Here is a 25899-nt window from a genome sequence, read left to right as displayed (position 1 = left end):
TGGGCCATTGCCACAGTTTTCAATGTTAGCAAGAAAGATGATGCTCCTGACCTAAACTGCAGTTGAAAACATGTTTTTGCTCCCTAAGAGGAGGGCTATAACACAGTCACTGCTGGAAACAATAGACAGCACCCAGCGTCTGGCTGTGTGGTCACACTGGAGAATGCAGGCATCGATCCCACTACCTCTCGCATGCTAAGCGAGCGCTCTACCACTTGAGCTAATTCCCCTTAGCACACTGGCTCAGTGGGTTGTAAAATTTTTTATTCTGTGCATTAGACAAGCAGTGCATTAGACAAGGTTAACAGTGCTCTTCAAGAGCGGATCATGCAACTTTCATACTCAAGTGTAAGACTAAGATTACATGTTCACTCAAATTTGAGTCCTACAAATGACCTCATCTAACTGCATGCCCTTCAACCCCCTCTTCAGTTGCAGCAAATTGATGTTTGGTTGTTGAGGTAGAACCGTTGGTTAAAGGTTGCTTAACAGTGGTCTATTCTAGCAGATGCTTGGGTTTTGACACCCCAATTGTAAAAGAAACAGGAGGGAGGCTCAGGAACTTACAGCATGGTTCACACTTTTAGAACTGACTGTGGAATTTTCATGTCAGTGTGTCAAAATATGAGAAGGTGGAATTTTAAATGCTTTTGTTCATAATGTTTGGTTGTTGAGGTAGAACAGTTGGTTAAAGGTTGCTTAATAGTGGACTATTCTAGCAGATGCTTGGGTTTTGACACCCCAATTGTAACAAAAGAGTAGGGAAGCTCAGGAGCTTACAGAATGGCTCACACTTTTAGAACTGACTGTGGAATTTTCATGTCAGTGTGTCAAAATATGAGAAGGTGGATTTTTTAATGCTTTTGTTCAAGATGTTTGGTTGTTGAGGTAGAACAGTTGGTTAAAGGTTGCTTAATATTGGACTACTCTAGCAAGTAAGGTCAATTAATTCTAGTGTAGTTCATAGACGAGTTATGTTAATATTGGTGGTCATTTGATCCCCTTGTGAAAATGCAGGACTAGGTGATGTTCCTTAGGTAATTTGTGATTTGAGAAAAACCATGAGTTCATTGTCTTGGCCGGTTAGCTCAGCTGGTTAGAGCGTGGTGCTAATAACGCCAAGGTCGCGGGTTCGATCCCCGTACGGGCCATTACCACAGTTTTCAATGTTAGCAAGAAAGATGGTGCTCCTGACCTAAACTGCAGTTGAAAACATGTTTTTGCTCCCTAGGACGAGGGCTATAACCCAGTCACTGCTGGAAACAATAGACAGCACCCAGCGTCTGGCTGTGTGGTCACACTGGAGAATGCGGGCATCGATCCCGCTACCTCTCGCATGCTAAGCGAGCGCTCTACCACTTGAGCTAATTCCCCTTAGCACACTGGCTCAGTGGGTTGTAAAATTTTTTATTCTGTGCATTAGACAAGCAGTGCATTAGACAAGGTTAACAGTGCTCTTCAAGAGCGGATCATGCAACTTTCGTACTCAAGTGTAAGACTAAGATTACATGTTTACTTAAATTTGAGTCCTACAAATGACCTCATCTAACTGCATGCCCTTCAACCCCCTCTTCAGTTGCAGCAATTTGATGTTTGGTTGTTGAGGTAGAACCGTTGGTTAAAGGTTGCTTAACAGTGGTCTATTCTAGCAGATGCTTGGGTTTTGACACCCCAATTGTAAAAGAAACAGGAGGGAGGCTCAGGAGCTTACAGCATGGTTCACACTTTTAGAACTGACTGTGGAATTTTCATGTCAGTGTGTCAAAATATGAGAAGGTGGAATTTTAAATGCTTTTGTTCATAATGTTTGGTTGTTGAGGTAGAACAGTTGGTTAAAGGTTGCTTAATAGTGGACTATTCTAGCAGATGCTTGGGTTTTGACACCCCAATTGTAACAAAAGAGTAGGGAAGCTCAGGAGCTTACAGAATGGCTCACACTTTTAGAACTGACTATGGAATTTTCATGTCAGTGTGTCAAAATATGAGAAGGTGGATTTTTTAATGCTTTTGTTCAAGATGTTTGGTTGTTGAGGTAGAACAGTTGGTTAAAGGTTGCTTAACAGTGGACTACTCTAGCAAGTAAGGTCAATTACTTCTAGTGTAGTTCATAGACTAGTTATGTTAATATTGGTGGTCATTTGATCCCCTTGTGAAAATGCAGGACTAGGTGATGTTCCTTAGGTAATTTGTGATTTGAGAAAAACCATGGGTTCATTGTCTTGGCCGGGTAGCTCAGCTGGTTAGAGCGTGGTGCTAATGACGCCAAGGTCGCGGGTTCGATCCCCGTACGGGCCATTACCACAGTTTTCAATGTTAGCAAGAAAGATGATGCTCCTGACCTAAACTGCAGTTGAAAACATGTTTTTGCTCCCTAAGAGGAGGGCTATAACCCAGTCACTGCTGGAAACAATAGACAGCACCCAGCGTCTGGCTGTGTGGTCACACTGGAGAATGCGGGCATCGATCCCGCTACCCCTCGCATGCTAAGCGAGCGCTCTACCACTTGAGCTAATTCCCCTTAGCACACTGGCTCAGTGGGTTGTAAATTTTTTTATTCTGTGCATTAGACAAGCAGTGCATTAGACAAGGTTAACAGTGCTCTTCAAGAGCGGATCATGCAACTTTCGTACTCAAGTGTAAGACTAAGATTACATGTTCACTCAAATTTGAGTCCTACAAATGACCTCATCTAACTGCATGCCCTTCAACCCCCTCTTCAGTTGCAGCAATTTGATGTTTGGTTGTTGAGGTAGAACCGTTGGTTAAAGGTTGCTTAACAGTGGTCTATTCTAGCAGATGCTTGGGTTTTGACACTCCAATTGTAAAAGAAACAGGAGGGAGGCTTAGGAGCTTACAGCATGGTTCACACTTTTAGAACTGACTGTGGAATTTCCATGTCAGTGTGTCAAAATATGAGAAGGTGGAATTTTAAATGCTTTTGTTCATAATGTTTGGTTGTTGAGGTAGAACAGTTGGTTAAAGGTTGCTTAATAGTGGACTATTCTAGCAGATGCTTGGGTCTTGACACCCCAATTGTAACAAAAGAGTAGGGAAGCTCAGGAGCTTACAGAATGGCTCACACTTTTAGAACTGACTGTGGAATTTTCATGTCAGTGTGGCAAAATATGAGAAGGTGGATTTTTTAATGCTTTTGTTCAAGATGTTTGGTTGTTGAGGTAGAACAGTTGGTTAAAGGTTGCTTAATAGTGGACTACTCTAGCAAGTAAGGTCAATTAATTCTAGTGTAGTTCATAGACGAGTTATGTTAATATTGGTGGTCATTTGATCCCCTTGTGAAAATGCAGGACTAGGTGATGTTCCTTCGGTAATTTGTGATCTGAGAAAAACCAACAGTCCATTGTCTTGGCCGGTTAGCTCAGCTGGTTAGAGCGTGGTGCTAATAATGCCAAGGTCGCGGGTTCGATCCCTGTATGGGCCATTGCCACAGTTTTCAATGTTCGCAAGAAAGATGGTGCTCCTGACCTAAACTGCAGTTGAAAACATGTTTTTGCTCCCTAAGAGGAGGGATATAACACAGTCACTGCTGGAAACAATAGACAGCACCCAGCGTCTGGCTGTGTGGTCACACTGGAGAATGCGGGCATCGATCCCGCTACCTCTCGCATGCTAAGCGAGCGCTCTACCACTTGAGCTAATTCCCCTTAGCACACTGGCTCAGTGGGTTGTAAAATTTTTTATTCTGTGCATTAGACAAGCAGTGCATTAGACAAGGTTAACAGTGCTCTTCAAGAGCGGATCATGCAACTTTCATACTCAAGTGTAAGACTAAGATTACATGTTCACTCAAATTTGAGTCCTACAAATGACCTCATCTAACTGCATGCCCTTCAACCCCCTCTTCAGTTGCAGCAAATTGATGTTTGGTTGTTGAGGTAGAACCGTTGGTTAAAGGTTGCTTAACAGTGGTCTATTCTAGCAGATGCTTGGGTTTTGACACCCCAATTGTAAAAGAAACAGGAGGGAGGCTCAGGAACTTACAGCATGGTTCACACTTTTAGAACTGACTGTGGAATTTTCATGTCAGTGTGTCAAAATATGAGAAGGTGGAATTTTAAATGCTTTTGTTCATAATGTTTGGTTGTTGAGGTAGAACAGTTGGTTAAAGGTTGCTTAATAGTGGACTATTCTAGCAGATGCTTGGGTTTTGACACCCCAATTGTAACAAAAGAGTAGGGAAGCTCAGGAGCTTACAGAATGGCTCACACTTTTAGAACTGACTGTGGAATTTTCATGTCAGTGTGTCAAAATATGAGAAGGTGGATTTTTTAATGCTTTTGTTCAAGATGTTTGGTTGTTGAGGTAGAACAGTTGGTTAAAGGTTGCTTAATAGTGGACTACTCTAGCAAGTAAGGTCAATTAATTCTAGTGTAGTTCATAGACGAGTTATGTTAATATTGGTGGTCATTTGATCCCCTTGTGAAAATGCAGGACTAGGTGATGTTCCTTAGGTAATTTGTGATTTGAGAAAAACCATGAGTTCATTGTCTTGGCCGGTTAGCTCAGCTGGTTAGAGCGTGGTGCTAATAACGCCAAGGTCGCGGGTTCGATCCCCGTACGGGCCATTACCACAGTTTTCAATGTTAGCAAGAAAGATGGTGCTCCTGACCTAAACTGCAGTTGAAAACATGTTTTTGCTCCCTAGGACGAGGGCTATAACCCAGTCACTGCTGGAAACAATAGACAGCACCCAGCGTCTGGCTGTGTGGTCACACTGGAGAATGCGGGCATCGATCCCGCTACCTCTCGCATGCTAAGCGAGCGCTCTACCACTTGAGCTAATTCCCCTTAGCACACTGGCTCAGTGGGTTGTAAAATTTTTTATTCTGTGCATTAGACAAGCAGTGCATTAGACAAGGTTAACAGTGCTCTTCAAGAGCGGATCATGCAACTTTCGTACTCAAGTGTAAGACTAAGATTACATGTTTACTTAAATTTGAGTCCTACAAATGACCTCATCTAACTGCATGCCCTTCAACCCCCTCTTCAGTTGCAGCAATTTGATGTTTGGTTGTTGAGGTAGAACCGTTGGTTAAAGGTTGCTTAACAGTGGTCTATTCTAGCAGATGCTTGGGTTTTGACACCCCAATTGTAAAAGAAACAGGAGGGAGGCTCAGGAGCTTACAGCATGGTTCACACTTTTAGAACTGACTGTGGAATTTTCATGTCAGTGTGTCAAAATATGAGAAGGTGGAATTTTAAATGCTTTTGTTCAAGATGTTTGGTTGTTGAGGTAGAACAGTTGGTTAAAGGTTGCTTAATAGTGGACTACTCTAGCAAGTAAGGTCAATTACTTCTAGTGTAGTTCATAGACTAGTTATGTTAATATTGGTGGTCATTTGATCCCCTTGTGAAAATGCAGGACTAGGTGATGTTCCTTAGGTAATTTGTGATTTGAGAAAAACCGTGGGTTCATTGTCTTGGCCGGGTAGCTCAGCTGGTTAGAGCGTGGTGCTAATGACGCCAAGGTCGCGGGTTCGATCCCCGTACGGGCCATTACCACAGTTTTCAATGTTAGCAAGAAAGATGATGCTCCTGACCTAAACTGCAGTTGAAAACATGTTTTTGCTCCCTAAGAGGAGGGCTATAACCCAGTCACTGCTGGAAACAATAGACAGCACCCAGCGTCTGGCTGTGTGGTCACACTGGAGAATGCGGGCATCGATCCCGCTACCCCTCGCATGCTAAGCGAGCGCTCTACCACTTGAGCTAATTCCCCTTAGCACACTGGCTCAGTGGGTTGTAAATTTTTTTATTCTGTGCATTAGACAAGCAGTGCATTAGACAAGGTTAACAGTGCTCTTCAAGAGCGGATCATGCAACTTTCGTACTCAAGTGTAAAACTAAGATTACATGTTCACTCAAATTTGAGTCCTACAAATGACCTCATCTAACTGCATGCCCTTCAACCCCCTCTTCAGTTGCAGCAATTTGATGTTTGGTTGTTGAGGTAGAACCGTTGGTTAAAGGTTGCTTAACAGTGGTCTATTCTAGCAGATGCTTGGGTTTTGACACTCCAATTGTAAAAGAAACAGGAGGGAGGCTTAGGAGCTTACAGCATGGTTCACACTTTTAGAACTGACTGTGGAATTTTCATGTCAGTGTGTCAAAATATGAGAAGGTGGAATTTTAAATGCTTTTGTTCATAATGTTTGGTTGTTGAGGTAGAACAGTTGGTTAAAGGTTGCTTAATAGTGGACTATTCTAGCAGATGCTTGGGTCTTGACAGCCCAATTGTAACAAAAGAGTAGGGAAGCTCAGGAGCTTACAGAATGGCTCACACTTTTAGAACTGACTGTGGAATTTTCATGTCAGTGTGTCAAAATATGAGAAGGTGGATTTTTTAATGCTTTTGTTCAAGATGTTTGGTTGTTGAGGTAGAACAGTTGGTTAAAGGTTGCTTAATAGTGGACTACTCTAGCAAGTAAGGTCAATTAATTCTAGTGTAGTTCATAGACGAGTTATGTTAATATTGGTGGTCATTTGATCCCCTTGTGAAAATGCAGGACTAGGTGATGTTCCTTCGGTAATTTGTGATCTGAGAAAAACCAACAGTCCATTGTCTTGGCCGGTTAGCTCAGCTGGTTAGAGCGTGGTGCTAATAACGCCAAGGTCGCGGGTTCGATCCCTGTATGGGCCATTGCCACAGTTTTCAATGTTCGCAAGAAAGATGGTGCTCCTGACCTAAACTGCAGTTGAAAACATGTTTTTGCTCCCTAAGAGGAGGGATATAACACAGTCACTGCTGGAAACAATAGACAGCACCCAGCGTCTGGCTGTGTGGTCACACTGGAGAATGCGGGCATCGATCCCGCTACCTCTCGCATGCTAAGCGAGCGCTCTACCACTTGAGCTAATTCCCCTTAGCACACTGGCTCAGTGGGTTGTAAAATTTTTTATTCTGTGCATTAGACAAGCAGTGCATTAGACAAGGTTAACAGTGCTCTTCAAGAGCGGATCATGCAACTTTCATACTCAAGTGTAAGACTAAGATTACATGTTCACTCAAATTTGAGTCCTACAAATGACCTCATCTAACTGCATGCCCTTCAACCCCCTCTTCAGTTGCAGCAAATTGATGTTTGGTTGTTGAGGTAGAACCGTTGGTTAAAGGTTGCTTAACAGTGGTCTATTCTAGCAGATGCTTGGGTTTTGACACCCCAATTGTAAAAGAAACAGGAGGGAGGCTCAGGAACTTACAGCATGGTTCACACTTTTAGAACTGACTGTGGAATTTTCATGTCAGTGTGTCAAAATATGAGAAGGTGGAATTTTAAATGCTTTTGTTCATAATGTTTGGTTGTTGAGGTAGAACAGTTGGTTAAAGGTTGCTTAATAGTGGACTATTCTAGCAGATGCTTGGGTTTTGACACCCCAATTGTAACAAAAGAGTAGGGAAGCTCAGGAGCTTACAGAATGGCTCACACTTTTAGAACTGACTGTGGAATTTTCATGTCAGTGTGTCAAAATATGAGAAGGTGGATTTTTTAATGCTTTTGTTCAAGATGTTTGGTTGTTGAGGTAGAACAGTTGGTTAAAGGTTGCTTAATAGTGGACTACTCTAGCAAGTAAGGTCAATTAATTCTAGTGTAGTTCATAGACGAGTTATGTTAATATTGGTGGTCATTTGATCCCCTTGTGAAAATGCAGGACTAGGTGATGTTCCTTAGGTAATTTGTGATTTGAGAAAAACCATGGGTTCATTGTCTTGGCCGGTTAGCTCAGCTGGTTAAAGCGTGGTGCTAATAACGCCAAGGTCGCGGGTTCGATCCCCGTACGGGCCATTACCACAATTTTCAATGTTAGCAAGAAAGATGATGCTCCTGACCTAAAATGCAGTTGAAAACATGTTTTTGCTCCCTAAGAGGAGGCCTATAACCCAGTCACTGCTGGAAACAATAGACAGCACCCAGCGTCTGGCTGTGTGGTCACACTGGAGAATGCGGGCATCGATCCCGCTACCTCTCGCATGCTAAGCGAGCGCTCTACCACTTGAGCTAATTCCCCTTAGCATGCTGGCTCAGTGGGTTGTAAAATTTTTTTTTCTGTGCATTAGACAAGCAGTGCATTAGACAAGGTTAACAGTGCTCTTCAAGAGCGGATCATGCAACTTTCATACTCAAGTGTAAGACTAAGATTACATGTTCACTCAAATTTGAGTCCTACAAATGACCTCATCTAACTGCATGCCCTTCAACCCCCTCTTCAGTTGCAGCAATTTGATGTTTGGTTGTTGAGGTAGAACCGTTGGTTAAAGGTTGCTTAACAGTGGTCTATTCTAGCAGATGCTTGGGTTTTGACACCCCAATTGTAAAAGAAACAGGAGGGAGGCTCAGGAGCTTACAGCATGGTTCACACTTTTAGAACTGACTGTGGAATTTTCATGTCAGTTTGTCAAAATATGAGAAGGTGGAATTTTAAATGCTTTTGTTCATAATAGTGGACTATTCTAGTAGATGCTTGGGTTTTAACACCCCAATTGTAACAAAACAGTAGGGAAGCTCAGGAGCTTACAGAATGGCTCACACTTTTAGAACTGACTGTGGAATTTTCAGTTCAAGTTCAAGTTCAAGTTCAAGTAGGCTTTATTGTCATTACAACCATATACAGTTAGTACACAGTGAAACGAAACAACGTTCCTCCAGGACCAAGGTGCTACATGCAACATAAATCTACAACATAAATTAACAGAGACACTAAATTAGCTAACCAAGAGGCCTAGTTAGCTGGCTAGCAGAGACAGGACAGAGAGACCTAACATAAATTACAACATAAATTAACAAAAAACTAACTAGCTAAGTATAACATTTTTATAGACAACATAAAGTGCACGTGCTAATGTGCAAACAAAAGCAACAACAAAGTGACAGTGCGCAACCACGACATACCAGAACATAAAAATATGGTGTTAAACGTAACAGTTACAGAACATAAAATATGGTGTTGAGCATAAAATATGGTGTTGAACATAAAATATGGTGTTGAGGTAGTGGGTAAACGTAAACATTCTTTAAAAACAGCAGCAAGAGGAATTAGTGCAAAATTAGTCCAGTAGTGATCGTTGTGCAAAAAGATAAACAGTTTGTTGGTGTAGGTCAGTGTGTCTGCACTTGTGTTGATTAGTCAGTCCAGTCCCAATATTTTGAGGTAGTTGAGTTAAGCTGTGTGATAATGTTTGTGTTAGTGTGTCTGTGTGTGTGTGTGTGTGTGTGTGTGTGTGTTTATCAGTCCAGTCCCTTTTTGTTGAGGAGACGGATGGCTTGTGGAAAAAAGCTGTTGCACAGTCTGGATGTGTGTGCCCGAATGCTTCGGTACCTTTTTCCAGATGGCAGGAGTGTGAAGTGTGTGTGAGAGGGGTGTGTCCGATCAGCCACAATGCTGGTGGCTTTGCGGATGCAGCGTGTGGTGTAGATGTCTTCAATAGAGGGGAGAGAGACCCCGATGATCTTCTCCGCTGTCCTCACTATCCGCTGTAGGGTTTTGCGATCCGATATGGCACAATTCCCAAACCAGACAGTGATGCAGCCGCTCAGAATGCTCTCGATAGTTCCTCTATAGAAGGTGGTCAGGATCGGTGGTGGAAGCTGGGCCTTTCTCAGTCTTCTCAGAAAGAAGAGACGCTGTTGGGCTTTCTTGTGTAGGGAGCTGGTGTTGAGGGACCAGCTGAGGTCCTTCTCTAGGTGGACACCCAGGAATTTGATGTTTTCGACGATTCCCACAGAGGAGCCGTTGATGCTCAGCGGAGAATGGTCGCCTCGTGTCCTCCTAAAGTCAACAACCATCTCCTTTGTCTTGTCAACATTTAGAGACAGGTTGTTGTCTTTACACCAGTCCGTTAACCTCTGCACTTCCTCCCTGTATGCTGACTCGTCGTTCTTGCTAATGAGACCCACCACGGTCGTGTCATCAGCGAACTTAATGATGTGGTTCGAACTGTGTGTTGCTACACAGTCGTGAGTCAGCAGTGTGAACAGCTGACTCACGTCAGTGTGTCAAAATATGAGAAGGTGGATTTTTTAATGCTTTTGTTCAAGATGTTTGGTTGTTGAGGTAGAACATTTGGTTAAAGGTTGCTTAATAGTGCACTACTCTAGCAAGTAAGGTCAATTACTTCTAGTGTAGTTCATAGACGAGTTATGTTAATATTGGTGGTCATTTGATCCCCTTGTGAAAATGCAGGACTAGGTGATGTTCCTTAGGAAACAGGAGGGAGGCTCAGGAGCTTACAGCATGGTTCACACTTTTAGAACTGACTGTGGAATTTTCATGTCAGTGTGTCAAAATATGAGAAGGTGGATTTTTTAATGCTTTTGTTCAAGATGTTTGGTTGTTGAGGTAGAACATTTGGTTAAAGGTTGCTTAATAGTGCACTACTCTAGCAAGTAAGGTCAATTACTTCTAGTGTAGTTCATAGACTAGTTATGTTAATATTGGTGGTCATTTGATCCCCTTGTGAAAATGCAGAACTAGGTGATGTTCCTTAGGTAATTTGTGATCTGAGAAAAACCAACAGTCCATTGTCTTGGCCGGTTAGCTCAGCTGGTTAGAGCATGGTGCTAATAATGCCAAGGTCGCGGGTTCGATCCCCGTACGGGCCATTACCACAATTTTCAATCTAACTGCATGCCCTTCAACCCCCTCTTCAGTTGCAGCAATTTGATGTTTGGTTGTTGAGGTAGAACCGTTGGTTAAAGGTTGCTTAACAGTGGTCTATTCTAGCAGATGCTTGGGTTTTGACACCCCAATTGTAAAAGAAACAGGAGGGAGGCTCAGGAGCTTACAGCATGGTTCACACTTTTAGAACTGACTGTGGAATTTTCATGTCAGTGTGTCAAAATATGAGAAGGTGGAATTTTAAATGCTTTTGTTCATGATGTTTGGTTGTTGAGGTAGAACAGTTGGTTAAAGGTTGCTTAATAGTGGACTATTCTAGCAGATGCTTGGGTTTTGACACCCCAATTGTAACAAAAGAGTAGGGAAGCTCAGGAGCTTACAGCATGGTTCACACTTTTAGAACTGACTGTGGAATTTTCATGTCAGTGTGTCAATATATGAGAAGGTGGAATTTTAAATGCTTTTGTTCATAATGTTTGGTTGTTGAGGTAGAACAGTTGGTTAAAGGTTGCTTAATAGTGGACTATTCTAGCAGATGCTTGGGTTTTGACACCCCAATTGTAACAAAAGAGTAGGGAAGCTCAGGAGCTTACAGAATGGCTCACACTTTTAGAACTGACTGTGGAATTTTCATGTCAGTGTGTCAAAATATGAGAAGGTGGAATTTTAAATGCTTTTGTTCATGATGTTTGGTTGTTGAGGTAGAACAGTTGGTTAAAGGTTGCTTAATAGTGGACTATTCTAGCAGATGCTTGGGTTTTAACACCCCAATTGTAACAAAACAGTAGGGAAGCTCAGGAGCTTACAGAATGGCTCACACTTTTAGAACTGACTGTGGAATTTTCATGTCAGTGTGTCAAAATATGAGAAGGTGGATTTTTTAATGCTTTTGTTCAAGATGTTTGGTTGTTGAGGTACAACATTTGGTTAAAGGTTGCTTAATAGTGCACTACTCTAGTAAGTAAGGTCAATTACTTCTAGTGTAGTTCATAGACTAGTTATGTTAATATTGGTGGTCATTTGATCCCATTGTGAAAATGCAGAACTAGGTGATGTTCCTTAGGTAATTTGTGATCTGAGAAAAACCAACAGTCCATTGTCTTGGCCGGTTAGCTCAGCTGGTTAGAGCGTGGTGCTAATAACGCCAAGGTCGCGGGTTCGATCCCCGTACGGGCCATTACCACAGTTTTCAATGTTAGCAAGAAAGATGGTGCTCCTGACCTAAACTGCAGTTGAAAAATGTTTTTGCTCCCTAAGAGGAGGGCTATAACCCAGTCACTGCTGGAAACAACAGACAGCACCCAGCGTCTGGCTGTGTGGTCACACTGGAGAATGCGGGCATCGAACCCGCTACCTCTCGCATGCTAAGCGAGCGCTCTACCACTTGAGCTAATTCCCCTTAGCACACTGGCTCAGTGGGTTGTAAAATTTTTTATTCTGTGCATTAGACAAGCAGTGCATTAGACAAGGTTAACAGTGCTCTTCAAGAGCGGATCATGCAACTTTCGTACTCAAGTGTAAGACTAAGATTACATGTTCACTCGAATTTGAGTCCTACAAATGACCTCATCTAACTGCATGCCCTTCAACCCCCTCTTCAGTTGCAGCAATTTGATGTTTGGTTGTTGAGGTAGAACCGTTGGTTAAAGGTTGCTTAACAGTGGTCTATTCTAGCAGATGCTTGGTTTTTAACACCCCAATTGTAACAGAAACAGGAGGGAGGCTCAGGAGCTTACAGCATGGTTCACACTTTTAGAATTCACTGTGGAATTTTCATGTCAGTGTGTCAAAATATGAGAAGGTGGAATTTTAAATGCTTTTGTTCATAATGTTTGGTTGTTGAGGTAGAACAGTTGGTTAAAGGTTGCTTAATAGTGGACTATTCTAGCAGATGCTTGGGTTTTGACACCCCAATTGTAACAAAAGAGTAGGGAAGCTCAGGAGCTTACAGCATGGTTCACACTTTTAGAACTGACTGTGGAATTTTCATGTCAGTGTGTCAAAATATGAGAAAGTGGAATTTTAAATGCTTTTGTTCATAATGTTTGGTTGTTGAGGTAGAACCGTTGGTTAAAGGTTGCTTAAGAGTGGTCTATTCTAGCAGATGCTTGGTTTTTAACACCCCAATTGTAACAGAAACAGGAGGGAGGCTCAGGAGCTTACAGCATGGTTCACACTTTTAGAACTGACTGTGGAATTTTCATGTCAGTTTGTCAAAATATGAGAAGGTGGATTTTTTAATGCTTTTGTTCAAGATGTTTGGTTGTTGAGGTAGAACATTTGGTTAAAGGTTGCTTAATAGTGCACTACTTTAGCAAGTAAGGTCAATTACTTCTAGTGTAGTTCATAGACTAGTTATGTTAATATTGGTGGTCATTTGATCCCCTTGTGAAAATGCAGAACTAGGTGATGTTCCTTAGGTAATTTGTGATCTGAGAAAAACCAACTGTCCATTGTCTTGGCCGGTTAGCTCAGCTGGTTAGAGCGTGGTGCTAATAACGCCAAGGTCGCGGGTTCGATCCCCGTATGGGCCATTACCACAATTTTCAATGTTAGCAAGAAAGATGGTGCTCCTGACCTAAACTGCAGTTGAAAACATGTTTTTTCTCCCTAAGAGGAGGCCTATAACCCAGTCACTGCTGGAAACAATAGACAGCACCCAGCGTCTGGCTGTGTGGTCACACTGGAGAATGCGGGCATCGATCCCGCTACCTCTCGCATGCTAAGCGAGCGCTCTACCACTTGAGCTAATTCCCCTTAGCACGCTGGCTCAGTGGGTTGTAAAATTTTTTATTCTGTGCATTAGACAAGCAGTGCATTAGACAAGGTTAACAGTGCTCTTCAAGAGCGGATCATGCAACTTTCATACTCAAGTGTAAGACTAAGATTACATGTTCACTCAAATTTGAGGCCTACAAATGACCTCATCTAACTGCATGCCCTTCAACCCCCTCTTCAGTTGCAGCAATTTGATGTTTGGTTGTTGAGGTAGAACCGTTGGTTAAAGGTTGCTTAACAGTGGTCTATTCTAGCAGATGCTTGGGTTTTGACACCCCAATTGTAAAAGAAACAGGAGGGAGGCTCAGGAGCTTACAGCATGGTTCACACTTTTAGAACTGACTGTGGAATTTTCCTGTCAGTGTGTCAAAATATGAGAAGGTGGAATTTTAAATGCTTTTGTTCATGATGTTTGGTTGTTGAGGTAGAACAGTTGGTTAAAGGTTGCTTAATAGTGGACTATTCTAGCAGATGCTTGGGTTTTAACACCCCAATTGTAACAAAACAGTAGGGAAGCTCAGGAGCTTACAGAATGGCTCACACTTTTAGAACTGACTGTGGAATTTTCATGTCAGTGTGTCAAAATATGAGAAGGTGGATTTTTTAATGCTTTTGTTCAAGATGTTTGGTTGTTGAGGTAGAACAGTTGGTTAAAGGTTGCTTAATATTAGACTACTCTAGCAAGTAAGGTCAATTAATTCTAGTGTAGTTCATAGACGAGTTATGTTAATATTGGTGGTCATTTGATCCCCTTGTGAAAATGCAGGACTAGGTGATGTTCCTTAGGTAATTTGTGATTTGAGAAAAAACATGGGTTTATTGTCTTGGCCGGTTAGCTCAGCTGGTTAGAGCGTGGTGCTAATAACGCCAAGGTCGCGGGTTCGATCCCCGTACGGGCCATTACCACAGTTTTCAATGTTAGCAAGAAAAATGGTGCTCCTGACCTAAACTGCAGTTGAAAACATGTTTTTGCTCCCTAAGAGGAGGGCTATAACCCAGTCACTGCTGGAAACAATAGACAGCACCCAGCGTCTGGCTGTGTGGTCACACTGGAGAATGCGGGCATGCAACTTTCATACTCAAGTGTAAGACTAAGATTACATGTTCACTCGAATTTGAGTCCTACAAATGACCTCATCTAACTGCATGCCCTTCAACCCCCTCTTCAGTTGCAGCAATTTGATGTTTGGTTGTTGAGGTAGAACCGTTGGTTAAAGGTTGCTTAACAGTGGTCTATTCTAGCAGATGCTTGGTTTTTAACACCCCAATTGTAACAGAAACAGGAGGGAGGCTCAGGAGCTTACAGCATGGTTCACACTTTTAGAACTGACTGTGGAATTTTCATGTCAGTGTGTCAAAATATGAGAAGGTGGATTTTTTTATGCTTTTGTTCAAGATGTTTGGTTGTTGAGGTAGAACATTTGGTTAAAGGTTGCTTAATAGTGCACTACTTTAGCAAGTAAGGTCAATTAATTCTAGTGTAGTTCATAGACTAGTTATGTTAATATTGGTGGTCATTTGATCCCCTTGTGAAAATGCAGAACTAGGTGATGTTCCTTAGGTAATTTGTGATCTGAGAAAAACCAACTGTCCATTGTCTTGGCCGGTTAGCTCAGCTGGTTAGAGCGTGGTGCTAATAATGCCAAGGTCGCGGGTTCGATCCCCGTACGGGCCATTACCACAGTTTTCAATGTTAGCAAGAAAGATGGTGCTCCTGACCTAAACTGCAGTTGAAAACATGTTTTTGCTCCCTAAGAGGAGGCCTATAACCCAGTCACTGCTGGAAACAATAGACAGCACCCAGCGTCTGGCTGTGTGGTCACACTGGAGAATGCGGGCATCGATCCCGCTACCTCTCGCATGCTAAGCGAGCGCTCTACCACTTGAGCTAATTCCCCTTAGCACACTGGCTCAGTGGGTTGTAAAATTTTTTATTCTGTGCATTAGACAAGCAGTGCATTAGACAAGGGTAACAGTGCTCTTCAAGAGCAGATCATGCAACTTTCATACTCAAGTGTAAGACTAAGATTACATGTTCACTCAAATTTGAGTCCTACAAATGACCTCATCTAACTGCATGCCCTTCAACCCCCTCTTCAGTTGCAGCAATTTGATGTTTGGTTGTTGAGGTAGAACCGTTGGTTAAAGGTTGCTTAACAGTGGTCTATTCTAGCAGATGCTTGGTTTTTAACACCCCAATTGTAACAGAAACAGGAGGGAGGCTCAGGAGCTTACAGCATGGTTCACACTTTTAGAACTGACTGTGGAATTTTCATGTCAGTGTGTCAAAATATGAGAAGGTGGAATTTTAAATGCTTTTGTTCATAATGTTTGGTTGTTGAGGTAGAACATTTGGTTAAAGGTTGCTTAATAGTGCACTACTTTAGCAAGTAAGGTCAATTACTTCTAGTGTAGTTCATAGACTAGTTATGTTAATATTGGTGGTCATTTGATCCCCTTGTGAAAATGCAGAACTAGGTGATGTTCCTTAGGTAATTTGTGATCTGAGAAAAACCAACTGTCCATTGTCTTGGCCGGTTAGCTCAGCTGGTTAGAGCGTGGTGCTAATAACGCCAAGGTCGCGGGTTCGATCCCCGTACGGGCCATTACCACAATTTTCAATGCTAGCAAGAAAGATGGTGCTCCTGACCTAAACTGCAGTTGAAAACATGTTTTTGCTCCCTAAGAGGAGGCCTATAACCCAGTCACTGCTGGAAACAATAGACAGCACCCAGCGTCTGGCTGTGTGGTCACACTGGAGAATGCGGGCATCGATCCCGCTACCCCTCGCATGCTAAGCGAGCGCTCTACCACTTGAGCTAATTCCCCTTAGCACACTGGCTCAGTGGGTTGTAAAATTTTTTATTCTGTGCATTAGACAAGCAGTGCATTAGACAAGGTTAACAGTGCTCTTCAAGAGCGGATCATGCAACTTTCATACTCAAGTGTAAGACTAAGATTACATGTTCACTCAAATTTGAGTCCTACAAATGACCTCATCTAACTGCATGCCCTTCAACCCCCTCTTCAGTTGCAGCAATTTGATGTTTGGTTGTTGAGGTAGAACCGTTGGTTAAAGGTTGCTTAACAGTGGTCTATTCTAGCAGATGCTTGGGTTTTGACACCCCAATTGTAAAAGAAACAGGAGGGAGGCTCAGGAGCTTACAGCATGGTTCACACTTTTAGAACTGACTGTGGAATTTTCCTGTCAGTGTGTCAAAATATGAGAAGGTGGAATTTTAAATGCTTTTGTTCATGATGTTTGGTTGTTGAGGTAGAACAGTTGGTTAAAGGTTGCTTAATAGTGGACTATTCTAGCAGATGCTTGGGTTTTAACACCCCAATTGTAACAGAACAGTAGGGAAGCTCAGGAGCTTACAGAATGGCTCACACTTTTAGAACTGACTGTGGAATTTTCATGTCAGTGTGTCAAAATATGAGAAGGTGGATTTTTTAATGCTTTTGTTCAAGATGTTTGGTTGTTGAGGTAGAACAGTTGGTTAAAGGTTGCTTAATAGTGCACTACTCTAGTAAGTAAGGTCAATTACTTCTAGTGTAGTTCATAGACTAGTTATGTTAATATTGGTGGTCATTTGATCCCCTTGTGAAAATGCAGGACTAGGTGATGTTCCTTAGGTAATTTGTGATCTGAGAAAAACCAACAGTCCATTGTCTTGGCCGGTTAGCTCAGCTGGTTAGAGCGTGGTGCTAATAACGCCAAGGTCGCGGGTTCGATCCCCGTACGGGCCATTACCACAGTTTTCAATGTTAGCATGAAAGATGGTGCTCCTGACCTAAACTGCAGTTGAAAACATGTTTTTGCTCCCTAAGAGGAGGGCTATAACCCAGTCACTGCTGGAAAAAATAGACAGCACCCAGCGTCTGGCTGTGTGGTCACACTGGAGAATGCGGGCATCGATCCCGCTACCTCTCGCATGCTAAGCGAGCGCTCTACCACTTGAGCTAATTCCCCTTAGCACACTGGCTCAGTGGGTTGTAAAATTTTTTATTCTGTGCATTAGACAAGCAGTGCATTAGACAAGGGTAACAGTGCTCTTCAAGAGCGGATCATGCAACTTTCATACTCAAGTGTAAGACTAAGATTACATGTTCACTCAAATTTGAGTCCTACAAATGACCTCATCTAACTGCATGCCCTTCAACCCCCTCTTCAGTTGCAGCAATTTGATGTTTGGTTGTTGAGGTAGAACCGTTGGTTAAAGGTTGCTTAACAGTGGTCTATTCTAGCAGATGCTTGGTTTTTAACACCCCAATTGTAACAGAAACAGGAGGGAGGCTCAGGAGCTTACAGCATGGTTCACACTTTTAGAACTGACTGTGGAATTTTCATGTCAGTGTGTCAAAATATGAGAAGGTGGATTTTTTTATGCTTTTGTTCAAGATGTTTGGTTGTTGAGGTAGAACATTTGGTTAAAGGTTGCTTAATAGTGCACTACTTTAGCAAGTAAGGTCAATTAATTCTAGTGTAGTTCATAGACTAGTTATGTTAATATTGGTGGTCATTTGATCCCCTTGTGAAAATGCAGAACTAGGTGATGTTCCTTAGGTAATTTGTGATCTGAGAAAAACCAACTGTCCATTGTCTTGGCCGGTTAGCTCAGCTGGTTAGAGCGTGGTGCTAATAATGCCAAGGTCGCGGGTTCGATCCCCGTACGGGCCATTACCACAGTTTTCAATGTTAGCAAGAAAGATGGTGCTCCTGACCTAAACTGCAGTTGAAAACATGTTTTTGCTCCCTAAGAGAAGGCCTATAACCCAGTCACTGCTGGAAACAATAGACAGCACCCAGCGTCTGGCTGTGTGGTCACACTGGAGAATGCGGGCATCGATCCCGCTACCTCTCGCATGCTAAGCGAGCGCTCTACCACTTGAGCTAATTCCCCTTAGCACACTGGCTCAGTGGGTTGTAAAATTTTTTATTCTGTGCATTAGACAAGCAGTGCATTAGACAAGGGTAACAGTGCTCTTCAAGAGCAGATCATGCAACTTTCATACTCAAGTGTAAGACTAAGATTACATGTTCACTCAAATTTGAGTCCTACAAATGACCTCATCTAACTGCATGCCCTTCAACCCCCTCTTCAGTTGCAGCAATTTGATGTTTGGTTGTTGAGGTAGAACCGTTGGTTAAAGGTTGCTTAACAGTGGTCTATTCTAGCAGATGCTTGGTTTTTAACACCCCAATTGTAACAGAAACAGGAGGGAGGCTCAGGAGCTTACAGCATGGTTCACACTTTTAGAACTGACTGTGGAATTTTCATGTCAGTGTGTCAAAATATGAGAAGGTGGAATTTTAAATGCTTTTGTTCATGATGTTTGGTTGTTGAGGTAGAACAGTTGGTTAAAGGTTGCTTAATAGTGGACTATTCTAGCAGATGCTTGGGTTTTAACACCCCAATTGTAACAGAACAGTAGGGAAGCTCAGGAGCTTACAGAATGGCTCACACTTTTAGAACTGACTGTGGAATTTTCATGTCAGTGTGTCAAAATATGAGAAGGTGGATTTTTTAATGCTTTTGTTCAAGATGTTTGGTTGTTGAGGTAGAACAGTTGGTTAAAGGTTGCTTAATAGTGCACTACTCTAGTAAGTAAGGTCAATTACTTCTAGTGTAGTTCATAGACTAGTTATGTTAATATTGGTGGTCATTTGATCCCCTTGTGAAAATGCAGGACTAGGTGATGTTCCTTAGGTAATTTGTGATCTGAGAAAAACCAACAGTCCATTGTCTTGGCCGGTTAGCTCAGCTGGTTAGAGCGTGGTGCTAATAACGCCAAGGTCGCGGGTTCGATCCCCGTACGGGCCATTACCACAGTTTTCAATGTTAGCATGAAAGATGGTGCTCCTGACCTAAACTGCAGTTGAAAACATGTTTTTGCTCCCTAAGAGGAGGGCTATAACCCAGTCACTGCTGGAAAAAATAGACAGCACCCAGCGTCTGGCTGTGTGGTCACACTGGAGAATGCGGGCATCGATCCCGCTACCTCTCGCATGCTAAGCGAGCGCTCTACCACTTGAGCTAATTCCCCTTAGCACACTGGCTCAGTGGGTTGTAAAATTTTTTATTCTGTGCATTAGACAAGCAGTGCATTAGACAAGGGTAACAGTGCTCTTCAAGAGCGGATCATGAAACTTTCCTACTCAAGTGTAAGACTAAGATTACATGTTCACTCAAATGTGAGTCCTACAAATGACCTCATCTAACTGCATGCCCTTCAACCCCCTCTTCAGTTGCAGCAATTTGATGTTTGGTTGTTGAGGTAGAACCGTTGGTTAAAGGTTGCTTAACAGTGGTCTATTCTAGCAGATGCTTGGTTTTTAACACCCCAATTGTAACAGAAACAGGAGGGAGGCTCAGGAGCTTACAGCATGGTTCACACTTTTAGAACTGACTGTGGAATTTTCATGTCAGTGTGTCAAAATATGAGAAGGTGGAATTTTAAATGCTTTTGTTCATAATGTTTGGTTGTTGAGGTAGAACAGTTGGTTAAAGGTTGCTTAATAGTGGACTATTCTAGCAGATGCTTGGGTTTTGACACCCCAATTGTAACAAAAGAGTAGGGAAGCTCAGGAGCTTACAGCATGGTTCACACTTTTAGAACTGACTGTGGAATTTTCATGTCAGTGTGTCAAAATATGAGAAGGTGGAATTTTAAATGCTTTTGTTCATAATGTTTGGTTGTTGAGGTAGAACAGTTGGTTAAAGGTTGCTTAATAGTGGACTATTCTAGCAGATGCTTGGGTTTTAACACCCCAATTGTAACAAAACAGTAGGGAAGCTCAGGAGCTTACAGAATGGCTCACACTTTTAGAACTGACTGTGGAATTTTCATGTCAGTGTGTCAAAATATGAGAAGGTGGATTTTTTAATGCTTTTGTTCAAGATGTTTGGTTGTTGAGGTAGAACAGTTGGTTAAAGGTTGCTTAATATTGGACTACTCTAGCAAGTAAGGTCAATTAATTCTAGTGTAGTTCATAGACGAGTTATGTTAATATTGGTGGTCATTTGATCCCCTTGTGAAAATGCAGGACTAGGTGATGTTCCTTAGGTAATTTGTGATTTGAGAAAAAACATGGGTTCATTGTCTTGGCCGGTTAGCTCAGCTGGTTAGAGCGTGGTGCTAATAACGCCAAGGTCGCCGGTTCGATCCCCGTAAGGGCCATTACCACAGTTTTCAATGTTAGCAAGAAAAATGGTGCTCCTGACCTAAACTGCAGTTGAAAACATGTTTTTGCTCCCTAAGAGGAGGGCTATAACCCAGTCACTGCTGGAAACAATAGACAGCACCCAGCGTCTGGCTGTGTGGTCACACTGGAGAATGCGGGCATGCAACTTTCATACTCAAGTGTAAGACTAAGATTACATGTTCACTCGAATTTGAGTCCTACAAATGACCTCATCTAACTGCATGCCCTTCAACCCCCTCTTCAGTTGCAGCAATTTGATGTTTGGTTGTTGAGGTAGAACCGTTGGTTAAAGGTTGCTTAACAGTGGTCTATTCTAGCAGATGCTTGGTTTTTAACACCCCAATTGTAACAGAAACAGGAGGGAGGCTCAGGAGCTTACAGCATGGTTCACACTTTTAGAACTGACTGTGGAATTTTCATGTCAGTGTGTCAAAATATGAGAAGGTGGATTTTTTTATGCTTTTGTTCAAGATGTTTGGTTGTTGAGGTAGAACATTTGGTTAAAGGTTGCTTAATAGTGCACTACTTTAGCAAGTAAGGTCAATTAATTCTAGTGTAGTTCATAGACTAGTTATGTTAATATTGGTGGTCATTTGATCCCCTTGTGAAAATGCAGAACTAGGTGATGTTCCTTAGGTAATTTGTGATCTGAGAAAAACCAACTGTCCATTGTCTTGGCCGGTTAGCTCAGCTGGTTAGAGCGTGGTGCTAATAATGCCAAGGTCGCGGGTTCGATCCCCGTACGGGCCATTACCACAGTTTTCAATGTTAGCAAGAAAGATGGTGCTCCTGACCTAAACTGCAGTTGAAAACATGTTTTTGCTCCCTAAGAGGAGGGCTATAACCCAGTCACTGCTGGAAACAATAGACAGCACCCAGCGTCTGGCTGTGTGGTCACACTGGAGAATGCGGGCATCGATCCCGCTACCTCTCGCATGCTAAGCGAGCGCTCTACCACTTGAGCTAATTCCCCTTAGCACACTGGCTCAGTGGGTTGTAAAATTTTTTATTCTGTGCATTAGACAAGCAGTGCATTAGACAAGGGTAACAGTGCTCTTCAAGAGCAGATCATGCAACTTTCATACTCAAGTGTAAGACTAAGATTACATGTTCACTCAAATTTGAGTCCTACAAATGACCTCATCTAACTGCATGCCCTTCAACCCCCTCTTCAGTTGCAGCAATTTGATGTTTGGTTGTTGAGGTAGAACCGTTGGTTAAAGGTTGCTTAACAGTGGTCTATTCTAGCAGATGCTTGGTTTTTAACACCCCAATTGTAACAGAAACAGGAGGGAGGCTCAGGAGCTTACAGCATGGTTCACACTTTTAGAACTGACTGTGGAATTTTCATGTCAGTGTGTCAAAATATGAGAAGGTGGAATTTTAAATGCTTTTGTTCATAATGTTTGGTTGTTGAGGTAGAACATTTGGTTAAAGGTTGCTTAATAGTGCACTACTTTAGCAAGTAAGGTCAATTACTTCTAGTGTAGTTCATAGACTAGTTATGTTAATATTGGTGGTCATTTGATCCCCTTGTGAAAATGCAGAACTAGGTGATGTTCCTTAGGTAATTTGTGATCTGAGAAAAACCAACTGTCCATTGTCTTGGCCGGTTAGCTCAGCTGGTTAGAGCGTGGTGCTAATAACGCCAAGGTCGCGGGTTCGATCCCCGTACGGGCCATTACCACAATTTTCAATGTTAGCAAGAAAGATGGTGCTCCTGACCTAAACTGCAGTTGAAAACATGTTTTTGCTCCCTAAGAGGAGGCCTATAACCCAGTCACTGCTGGAAACAATAGACAGCACCCAGCGTCTGGCTGTGTGGTCACACTGGAGAATGCGGGCATCGATCCCGCTACCTCTCGCATGCTAAGCGAGCGCTCTACCACTTGAGCTAATTCCCCTTAGCACACTGGCTCAGTGGGTTGTAAAATTTTTTATTCTGTGCATTAGACAAGCAGTGCATTAGACAAGGTTAACAGTGCTCTTCAAGAGCGGATCATGCAACTTTCATACTCAAGTGTAAGACTAAGATTACATGTTCACTCAAATTTGAGTCCTACAAATGACCTCATCTAACTGCATGCCCTTCAACCCCCTCTTCAGTTGCAGCAATTTGATGTTTGGTTGTTGAGGTAGAACCGTTGGTTAAAGGTTGCTTAACAGTGGTCTATTCTAGCAGATGCTTGGGTTTTGACACCCCAATTGTAAAAGAAACAGGAGGGAGGCTCAGGAGCTTACAGCATGGTTCACACTTTTAGAACTGACTGTGGAATTTTCCTGTCAGTGTGTCAAAATATGAGAAGGTGGAATTTTAAATGCTTTTGTTCATGATGTTTGGTTGTTGAGGTAGAACAGTTGGTTAAAGGTTGCTTAATAGTGGACTATTCTAGCAGATGCTTGGGTTTTAACACCCCAATTGTAACAGAACAGTAGGGAAGCTCAGGAGCTTACAGAATGGCTCACACTTTTAGAACTGACTGTGGAATTTTCATGTCAGTGTGTCAAAATATGAGAAGGTGGATTTTTTAATGCTTTTGTTCAAGATGTTTGGTTGTTGAGGTAGAACAGTTGGTTAAAGGTTGCTTAATAGTGCACTACTTTAGCAAGTAAGGTCAATTAATTCTAGTGTAGTTCATAGACTAGTTATGTTAATATTGGTGGTCATTTGATCCCCTTGTGAAAATGCAGAACTAGGTGATGTTCCTTAGGTAATTTGTGATCTGAGAAAAACCAACTGTCCATTGTCTTGGCCGGTTAGCTCAGCTGGTTAGAGCGTGGTGCTAATAATGCCAAGGTCGCGGGTTCGATCCCCGTACGGGCCATTACCACAGTTTTCAATGTTAGCAAGAAAGATGGTGCTCCTGACCTAAACTGCAGTTGAAAACATGTTTTTGCTCCCTAAGAGGAGGGCTATAACCCAGTCACTGCTGGAAACAATAGACAGCACCCAGCGTCTGGCTGTGTGGTCACACTGGAGAATGCGGGCATCGATCCCGCTACCTCTCGCATGCTAAGCGAGCGCTCTACCACTTGAGCTAATTCCCCTTAGCACACTGGCTCAGTGGGTTGTAAAATTTTTTATTCTGTGCATTAGACAAGCAGTGCATTAGACAAGGGTAACAGTGCTCTTCAAGAGCAGATCATGCAACTTTCATACTCAAGTGTAAGACTAAGATTACATGTTCACTCAAATTTGAGTCCTACAAATGACCTCATCTAACTGCATGCCCTTCAACCCCCTCTTCAGTTGCAGCAATTTGATGTTTGGTTGTTGAGGTAGAACCGTTGGTTAAAGGTTGCTTAACAGTGGTCTATTCTAGCAGATGCTTGGTTTTTAACACCCCAATTGTAACAGAAACAGGAGGGAGGCTCAGGAGCTTACAGCATGGTTCACACTTTTAGAACTGACTGTGGAATTTTCATGTCAGTGTGTCAAAATATGAGAAGGTGGAATTTTAAATGCTTTTGTTCATAATGTTTGGTTGTTGAGGTAGAACATTTGGTTAAAGGTTGCTTAATAGTGCACTACTTTAGCAAGTAAGGTCAATTACTTCTAGTGTAGTTCATAGACTAGTTATGTTAATATTGGTGGTCATTTGATCCCCTTGTGAAAATGCAGAACTAGGTGATGTTCCTTAGGTAATTTGTGATCTGAGAAAAACCAACTGTCCATTGTCTTGGCCGGTTAGCTCAGCTGGTTAGAGCGTGGTGCTAATAACGCCAAGGTCGCGGGTTCGATCCCCGTACGGGCCATTACCACAATTTTCAATGTTAGCAAGAAAGATGGTGCTCCTGACCTAAACTGCAGTTGAAAACATGTTTTTGCTCCCTAAGAGGAGGCCTATAACCCAGTCACTGCTGGAAACAATAGACAGCACCCAGCGTCTGGCTGTGTGGTCACACTGGAGAATGCGGGCATCGATCCCGCTACCTCTCGCATGCTAAGCGAGCGCTCTACCACTTGAGCTAATTCCCCTTAGCACACTGGCTCAGTGGGTTGTAAAATTTTTTATTCTGTGCATTAGACAAGCAGTGCATTAGACAAGGTTAACAGTGCTCTTCAAGAGCGGATCATGCAACTTTCATACTCAAGTGTAAGACTAAGATTACATGTTCACTCAAATTTGAGTCCTACAAATGACCTCATCTAACTGCATGCCCTTCAACCCCCTCTTCAGTTGCAGCAATTTGATGTTTGGTTGTTGAGGTAGAACCGTTGGTTAAAGGTTGCTTAACAGTGGTCTATTCTAGCAGATGCTTGGGTTTTGACACCCCAATTGTAAAAGAAACAGGAGGGAGGCTCAGGAGCTTACAGCATGGTTCACACTTTTAGAACTGACTGTGGAATTTTCCTGTCAGTGTGTCAAAATATGAGAAGGTGGAATTTTAAATGCTTTTGTTCATGATGTTTGGTTGTTGAGGTAGAACAGTTGGTTAAAGGTTGCTTAATAGTGGACTATTCTAGCAGATGCTTGGGTTTTAACACCCCAATTGTAACAGAACAGTAGGGAAGCTCAGGAGCTTACAGAATGGCTCACACTTTTAGAACTGACTGTGGAATTTTCATGTCAGTGTGTCAAAATATGAGAAGGTGGATTTTTTAATGCTTTTGTTCAAGATGTTTGGTTGTTGAGGTAGAACAGTTGGTTAAAGGTTGCTTAATAGTGCACTACTCTAGTAAGTAAGGTCAATTACTTCTAGTGTAGTTCATAGACTAGTTATGTTAATATTGGTGGTCATTTGATCCCCTTGTGAAAATGCAGGACTAGGTGATGTTCCTTAGGTAATTTGTGATCTGAGAAAAACCAACAGTCCATTGTCTTGGCCGGTTAGCTCAGCTGGTTAGAGCGTGGTGCTAATAACGCCAAGGTCGCGGGTTCGATCCCCGTACGGGCCATTACCACAGTTTTCAATGTTAGCATGAAAGATGGTGCTCCTGACCTAAACTGCAGTTGAAAACATGTTTTTGCTCCCTAAGAGGAGGGCTATAACCCAGTCACTGCTGGAAAAAATAGACAGCACCCAGCGTCTGGCTGTGTGGTCACACTGGAGAATGCGGGCATCGATCCCGCTACCTCTCGCATGCTAAGCGAGCGCTCTACCACTTGAGCTAATTCCCCTTAGCACACTGGCTCAGTGGGTTGTAAAATTTTTTATTCTGTGCATTAGACAAGCAGTGCATTAGACAAGGGTAACAGTGCTCTTCAAGAGCGGATCATGCAACTTTCCTACTCAAGTGTAAGACTAAGATTACATGTTCACTCAAATGTGAGTCCTAC

The 25899-nt window shown here is 42.5% G+C and overlaps 28 non-coding genes across 28 annotated transcripts; 12 read left to right on the top strand and 16 right to left on the bottom strand.

The window, feature by feature from the left end:
• The first annotated feature begins 1077 nt into the window (after nucleotides 1-1077).
• Nucleotides 1078-1151, top strand: trnai-aau (transfer RNA isoleucine (anticodon AAU)). Its single transcript has one exon. It is a non-coding gene; the product is annotated as a tRNA-Ile (tRNA).
• Nucleotides 1152-1301: 150 nt separating this feature from the next.
• Nucleotides 1302-1374, bottom strand: trnaa-agc (transfer RNA alanine (anticodon AGC)). The gene has a single exon. It is a non-coding gene; the product is annotated as a tRNA-Ala (tRNA).
• Nucleotides 1375-3589: 2215 nt separating this feature from the next.
• trnaa-agc (transfer RNA alanine (anticodon AGC)) lies at nucleotides 3590-3662 on the bottom strand. Its single transcript has one exon. It is a non-coding gene; the product is annotated as a tRNA-Ala (tRNA).
• An 847-nt stretch (nucleotides 3663-4509) lies between these two features.
• On the top strand, nucleotides 4510-4583 carry trnai-aau (transfer RNA isoleucine (anticodon AAU)). Its single transcript has one exon. It is a non-coding gene; the product is annotated as a tRNA-Ile (tRNA).
• A 150-nt stretch (nucleotides 4584-4733) lies between these two features.
• trnaa-agc (transfer RNA alanine (anticodon AGC)) lies at nucleotides 4734-4806 on the bottom strand. The gene has a single exon. It is a non-coding gene; the product is annotated as a tRNA-Ala (tRNA).
• Nucleotides 4807-6808: 2002 nt separating this feature from the next.
• On the bottom strand, nucleotides 6809-6881 carry trnaa-agc (transfer RNA alanine (anticodon AGC)). The gene has a single exon. It is a non-coding gene; the product is annotated as a tRNA-Ala (tRNA).
• An 847-nt stretch (nucleotides 6882-7728) lies between these two features.
• Nucleotides 7729-7802, top strand: trnai-aau (transfer RNA isoleucine (anticodon AAU)). Its single transcript has one exon. It is a non-coding gene; the product is annotated as a tRNA-Ile (tRNA).
• Nucleotides 7803-7952: 150 nt separating this feature from the next.
• On the bottom strand, nucleotides 7953-8025 carry trnaa-agc (transfer RNA alanine (anticodon AGC)). The gene has a single exon. It is a non-coding gene; the product is annotated as a tRNA-Ala (tRNA).
• A 3710-nt stretch (nucleotides 8026-11735) lies between these two features.
• trnai-aau (transfer RNA isoleucine (anticodon AAU)) lies at nucleotides 11736-11809 on the top strand. The gene has a single exon. It is a non-coding gene; the product is annotated as a tRNA-Ile (tRNA).
• A 149-nt stretch (nucleotides 11810-11958) lies between these two features.
• trnaa-agc (transfer RNA alanine (anticodon AGC)) lies at nucleotides 11959-12031 on the bottom strand. The gene has a single exon. It is a non-coding gene; the product is annotated as a tRNA-Ala (tRNA).
• A 1061-nt stretch (nucleotides 12032-13092) lies between these two features.
• On the top strand, nucleotides 13093-13166 carry trnai-aau (transfer RNA isoleucine (anticodon AAU)). The gene has a single exon. It is a non-coding gene; the product is annotated as a tRNA-Ile (tRNA).
• A 150-nt stretch (nucleotides 13167-13316) lies between these two features.
• trnaa-agc (transfer RNA alanine (anticodon AGC)) lies at nucleotides 13317-13389 on the bottom strand. The gene has a single exon. It is a non-coding gene; the product is annotated as a tRNA-Ala (tRNA).
• Nucleotides 13390-14236: 847 nt separating this feature from the next.
• trnai-aau (transfer RNA isoleucine (anticodon AAU)) lies at nucleotides 14237-14310 on the top strand. The gene has a single exon. It is a non-coding gene; the product is annotated as a tRNA-Ile (tRNA).
• A 925-nt stretch (nucleotides 14311-15235) lies between these two features.
• Nucleotides 15236-15308, bottom strand: trnaa-agc (transfer RNA alanine (anticodon AGC)). Its single transcript has one exon. It is a non-coding gene; the product is annotated as a tRNA-Ala (tRNA).
• A 634-nt stretch (nucleotides 15309-15942) lies between these two features.
• trnai-aau (transfer RNA isoleucine (anticodon AAU)) lies at nucleotides 15943-16016 on the top strand. The gene has a single exon. It is a non-coding gene; the product is annotated as a tRNA-Ile (tRNA).
• Nucleotides 16017-17086: 1070 nt separating this feature from the next.
• trnai-aau (transfer RNA isoleucine (anticodon AAU)) lies at nucleotides 17087-17160 on the top strand. Its single transcript has one exon. It is a non-coding gene; the product is annotated as a tRNA-Ile (tRNA).
• A 150-nt stretch (nucleotides 17161-17310) lies between these two features.
• Nucleotides 17311-17383, bottom strand: trnaa-agc (transfer RNA alanine (anticodon AGC)). Its single transcript has one exon. It is a non-coding gene; the product is annotated as a tRNA-Ala (tRNA).
• An 858-nt stretch (nucleotides 17384-18241) lies between these two features.
• On the bottom strand, nucleotides 18242-18314 carry trnaa-agc (transfer RNA alanine (anticodon AGC)). The gene has a single exon. It is a non-coding gene; the product is annotated as a tRNA-Ala (tRNA).
• Nucleotides 18315-19161: 847 nt separating this feature from the next.
• On the top strand, nucleotides 19162-19235 carry trnai-aau (transfer RNA isoleucine (anticodon AAU)). Its single transcript has one exon. It is a non-coding gene; the product is annotated as a tRNA-Ile (tRNA).
• Nucleotides 19236-19385: 150 nt separating this feature from the next.
• Nucleotides 19386-19458, bottom strand: trnaa-agc (transfer RNA alanine (anticodon AGC)). The gene has a single exon. It is a non-coding gene; the product is annotated as a tRNA-Ala (tRNA).
• Nucleotides 19459-21517: 2059 nt separating this feature from the next.
• Nucleotides 21518-21590, bottom strand: trnaa-agc (transfer RNA alanine (anticodon AGC)). Its single transcript has one exon. It is a non-coding gene; the product is annotated as a tRNA-Ala (tRNA).
• A 634-nt stretch (nucleotides 21591-22224) lies between these two features.
• trnai-aau (transfer RNA isoleucine (anticodon AAU)) lies at nucleotides 22225-22298 on the top strand. The gene has a single exon. It is a non-coding gene; the product is annotated as a tRNA-Ile (tRNA).
• Nucleotides 22299-22448: 150 nt separating this feature from the next.
• trnaa-agc (transfer RNA alanine (anticodon AGC)) lies at nucleotides 22449-22521 on the bottom strand. The gene has a single exon. It is a non-coding gene; the product is annotated as a tRNA-Ala (tRNA).
• Nucleotides 22522-23592: 1071 nt separating this feature from the next.
• On the bottom strand, nucleotides 23593-23665 carry trnaa-agc (transfer RNA alanine (anticodon AGC)). Its single transcript has one exon. It is a non-coding gene; the product is annotated as a tRNA-Ala (tRNA).
• A 634-nt stretch (nucleotides 23666-24299) lies between these two features.
• Nucleotides 24300-24373, top strand: trnai-aau (transfer RNA isoleucine (anticodon AAU)). The gene has a single exon. It is a non-coding gene; the product is annotated as a tRNA-Ile (tRNA).
• Nucleotides 24374-24523: 150 nt separating this feature from the next.
• trnaa-agc (transfer RNA alanine (anticodon AGC)) lies at nucleotides 24524-24596 on the bottom strand. The gene has a single exon. It is a non-coding gene; the product is annotated as a tRNA-Ala (tRNA).
• Nucleotides 24597-25443: 847 nt separating this feature from the next.
• On the top strand, nucleotides 25444-25517 carry trnai-aau (transfer RNA isoleucine (anticodon AAU)). The gene has a single exon. It is a non-coding gene; the product is annotated as a tRNA-Ile (tRNA).
• A 150-nt stretch (nucleotides 25518-25667) lies between these two features.
• trnaa-agc (transfer RNA alanine (anticodon AGC)) lies at nucleotides 25668-25740 on the bottom strand. Its single transcript has one exon. It is a non-coding gene; the product is annotated as a tRNA-Ala (tRNA).
• Nucleotides 25741-25899: the final 159 nt, after the last annotated feature.

This window comes from Clarias gariepinus, unplaced genomic scaffold (genome assembly GCF_024256425.1).
Source record: "Clarias gariepinus isolate MV-2021 ecotype Netherlands unplaced genomic scaffold, CGAR_prim_01v2 scaffold_29, whole genome shotgun sequence".
In the NCBI taxonomy this organism is placed as follows: domain Eukaryota; kingdom Metazoa; phylum Chordata; class Actinopteri; order Siluriformes; family Clariidae; genus Clarias; species Clarias gariepinus.
The sequence above is the reverse complement of the archived record's forward strand: the minus strand, read 5'-3'. Positions and strand labels throughout refer to the sequence as shown.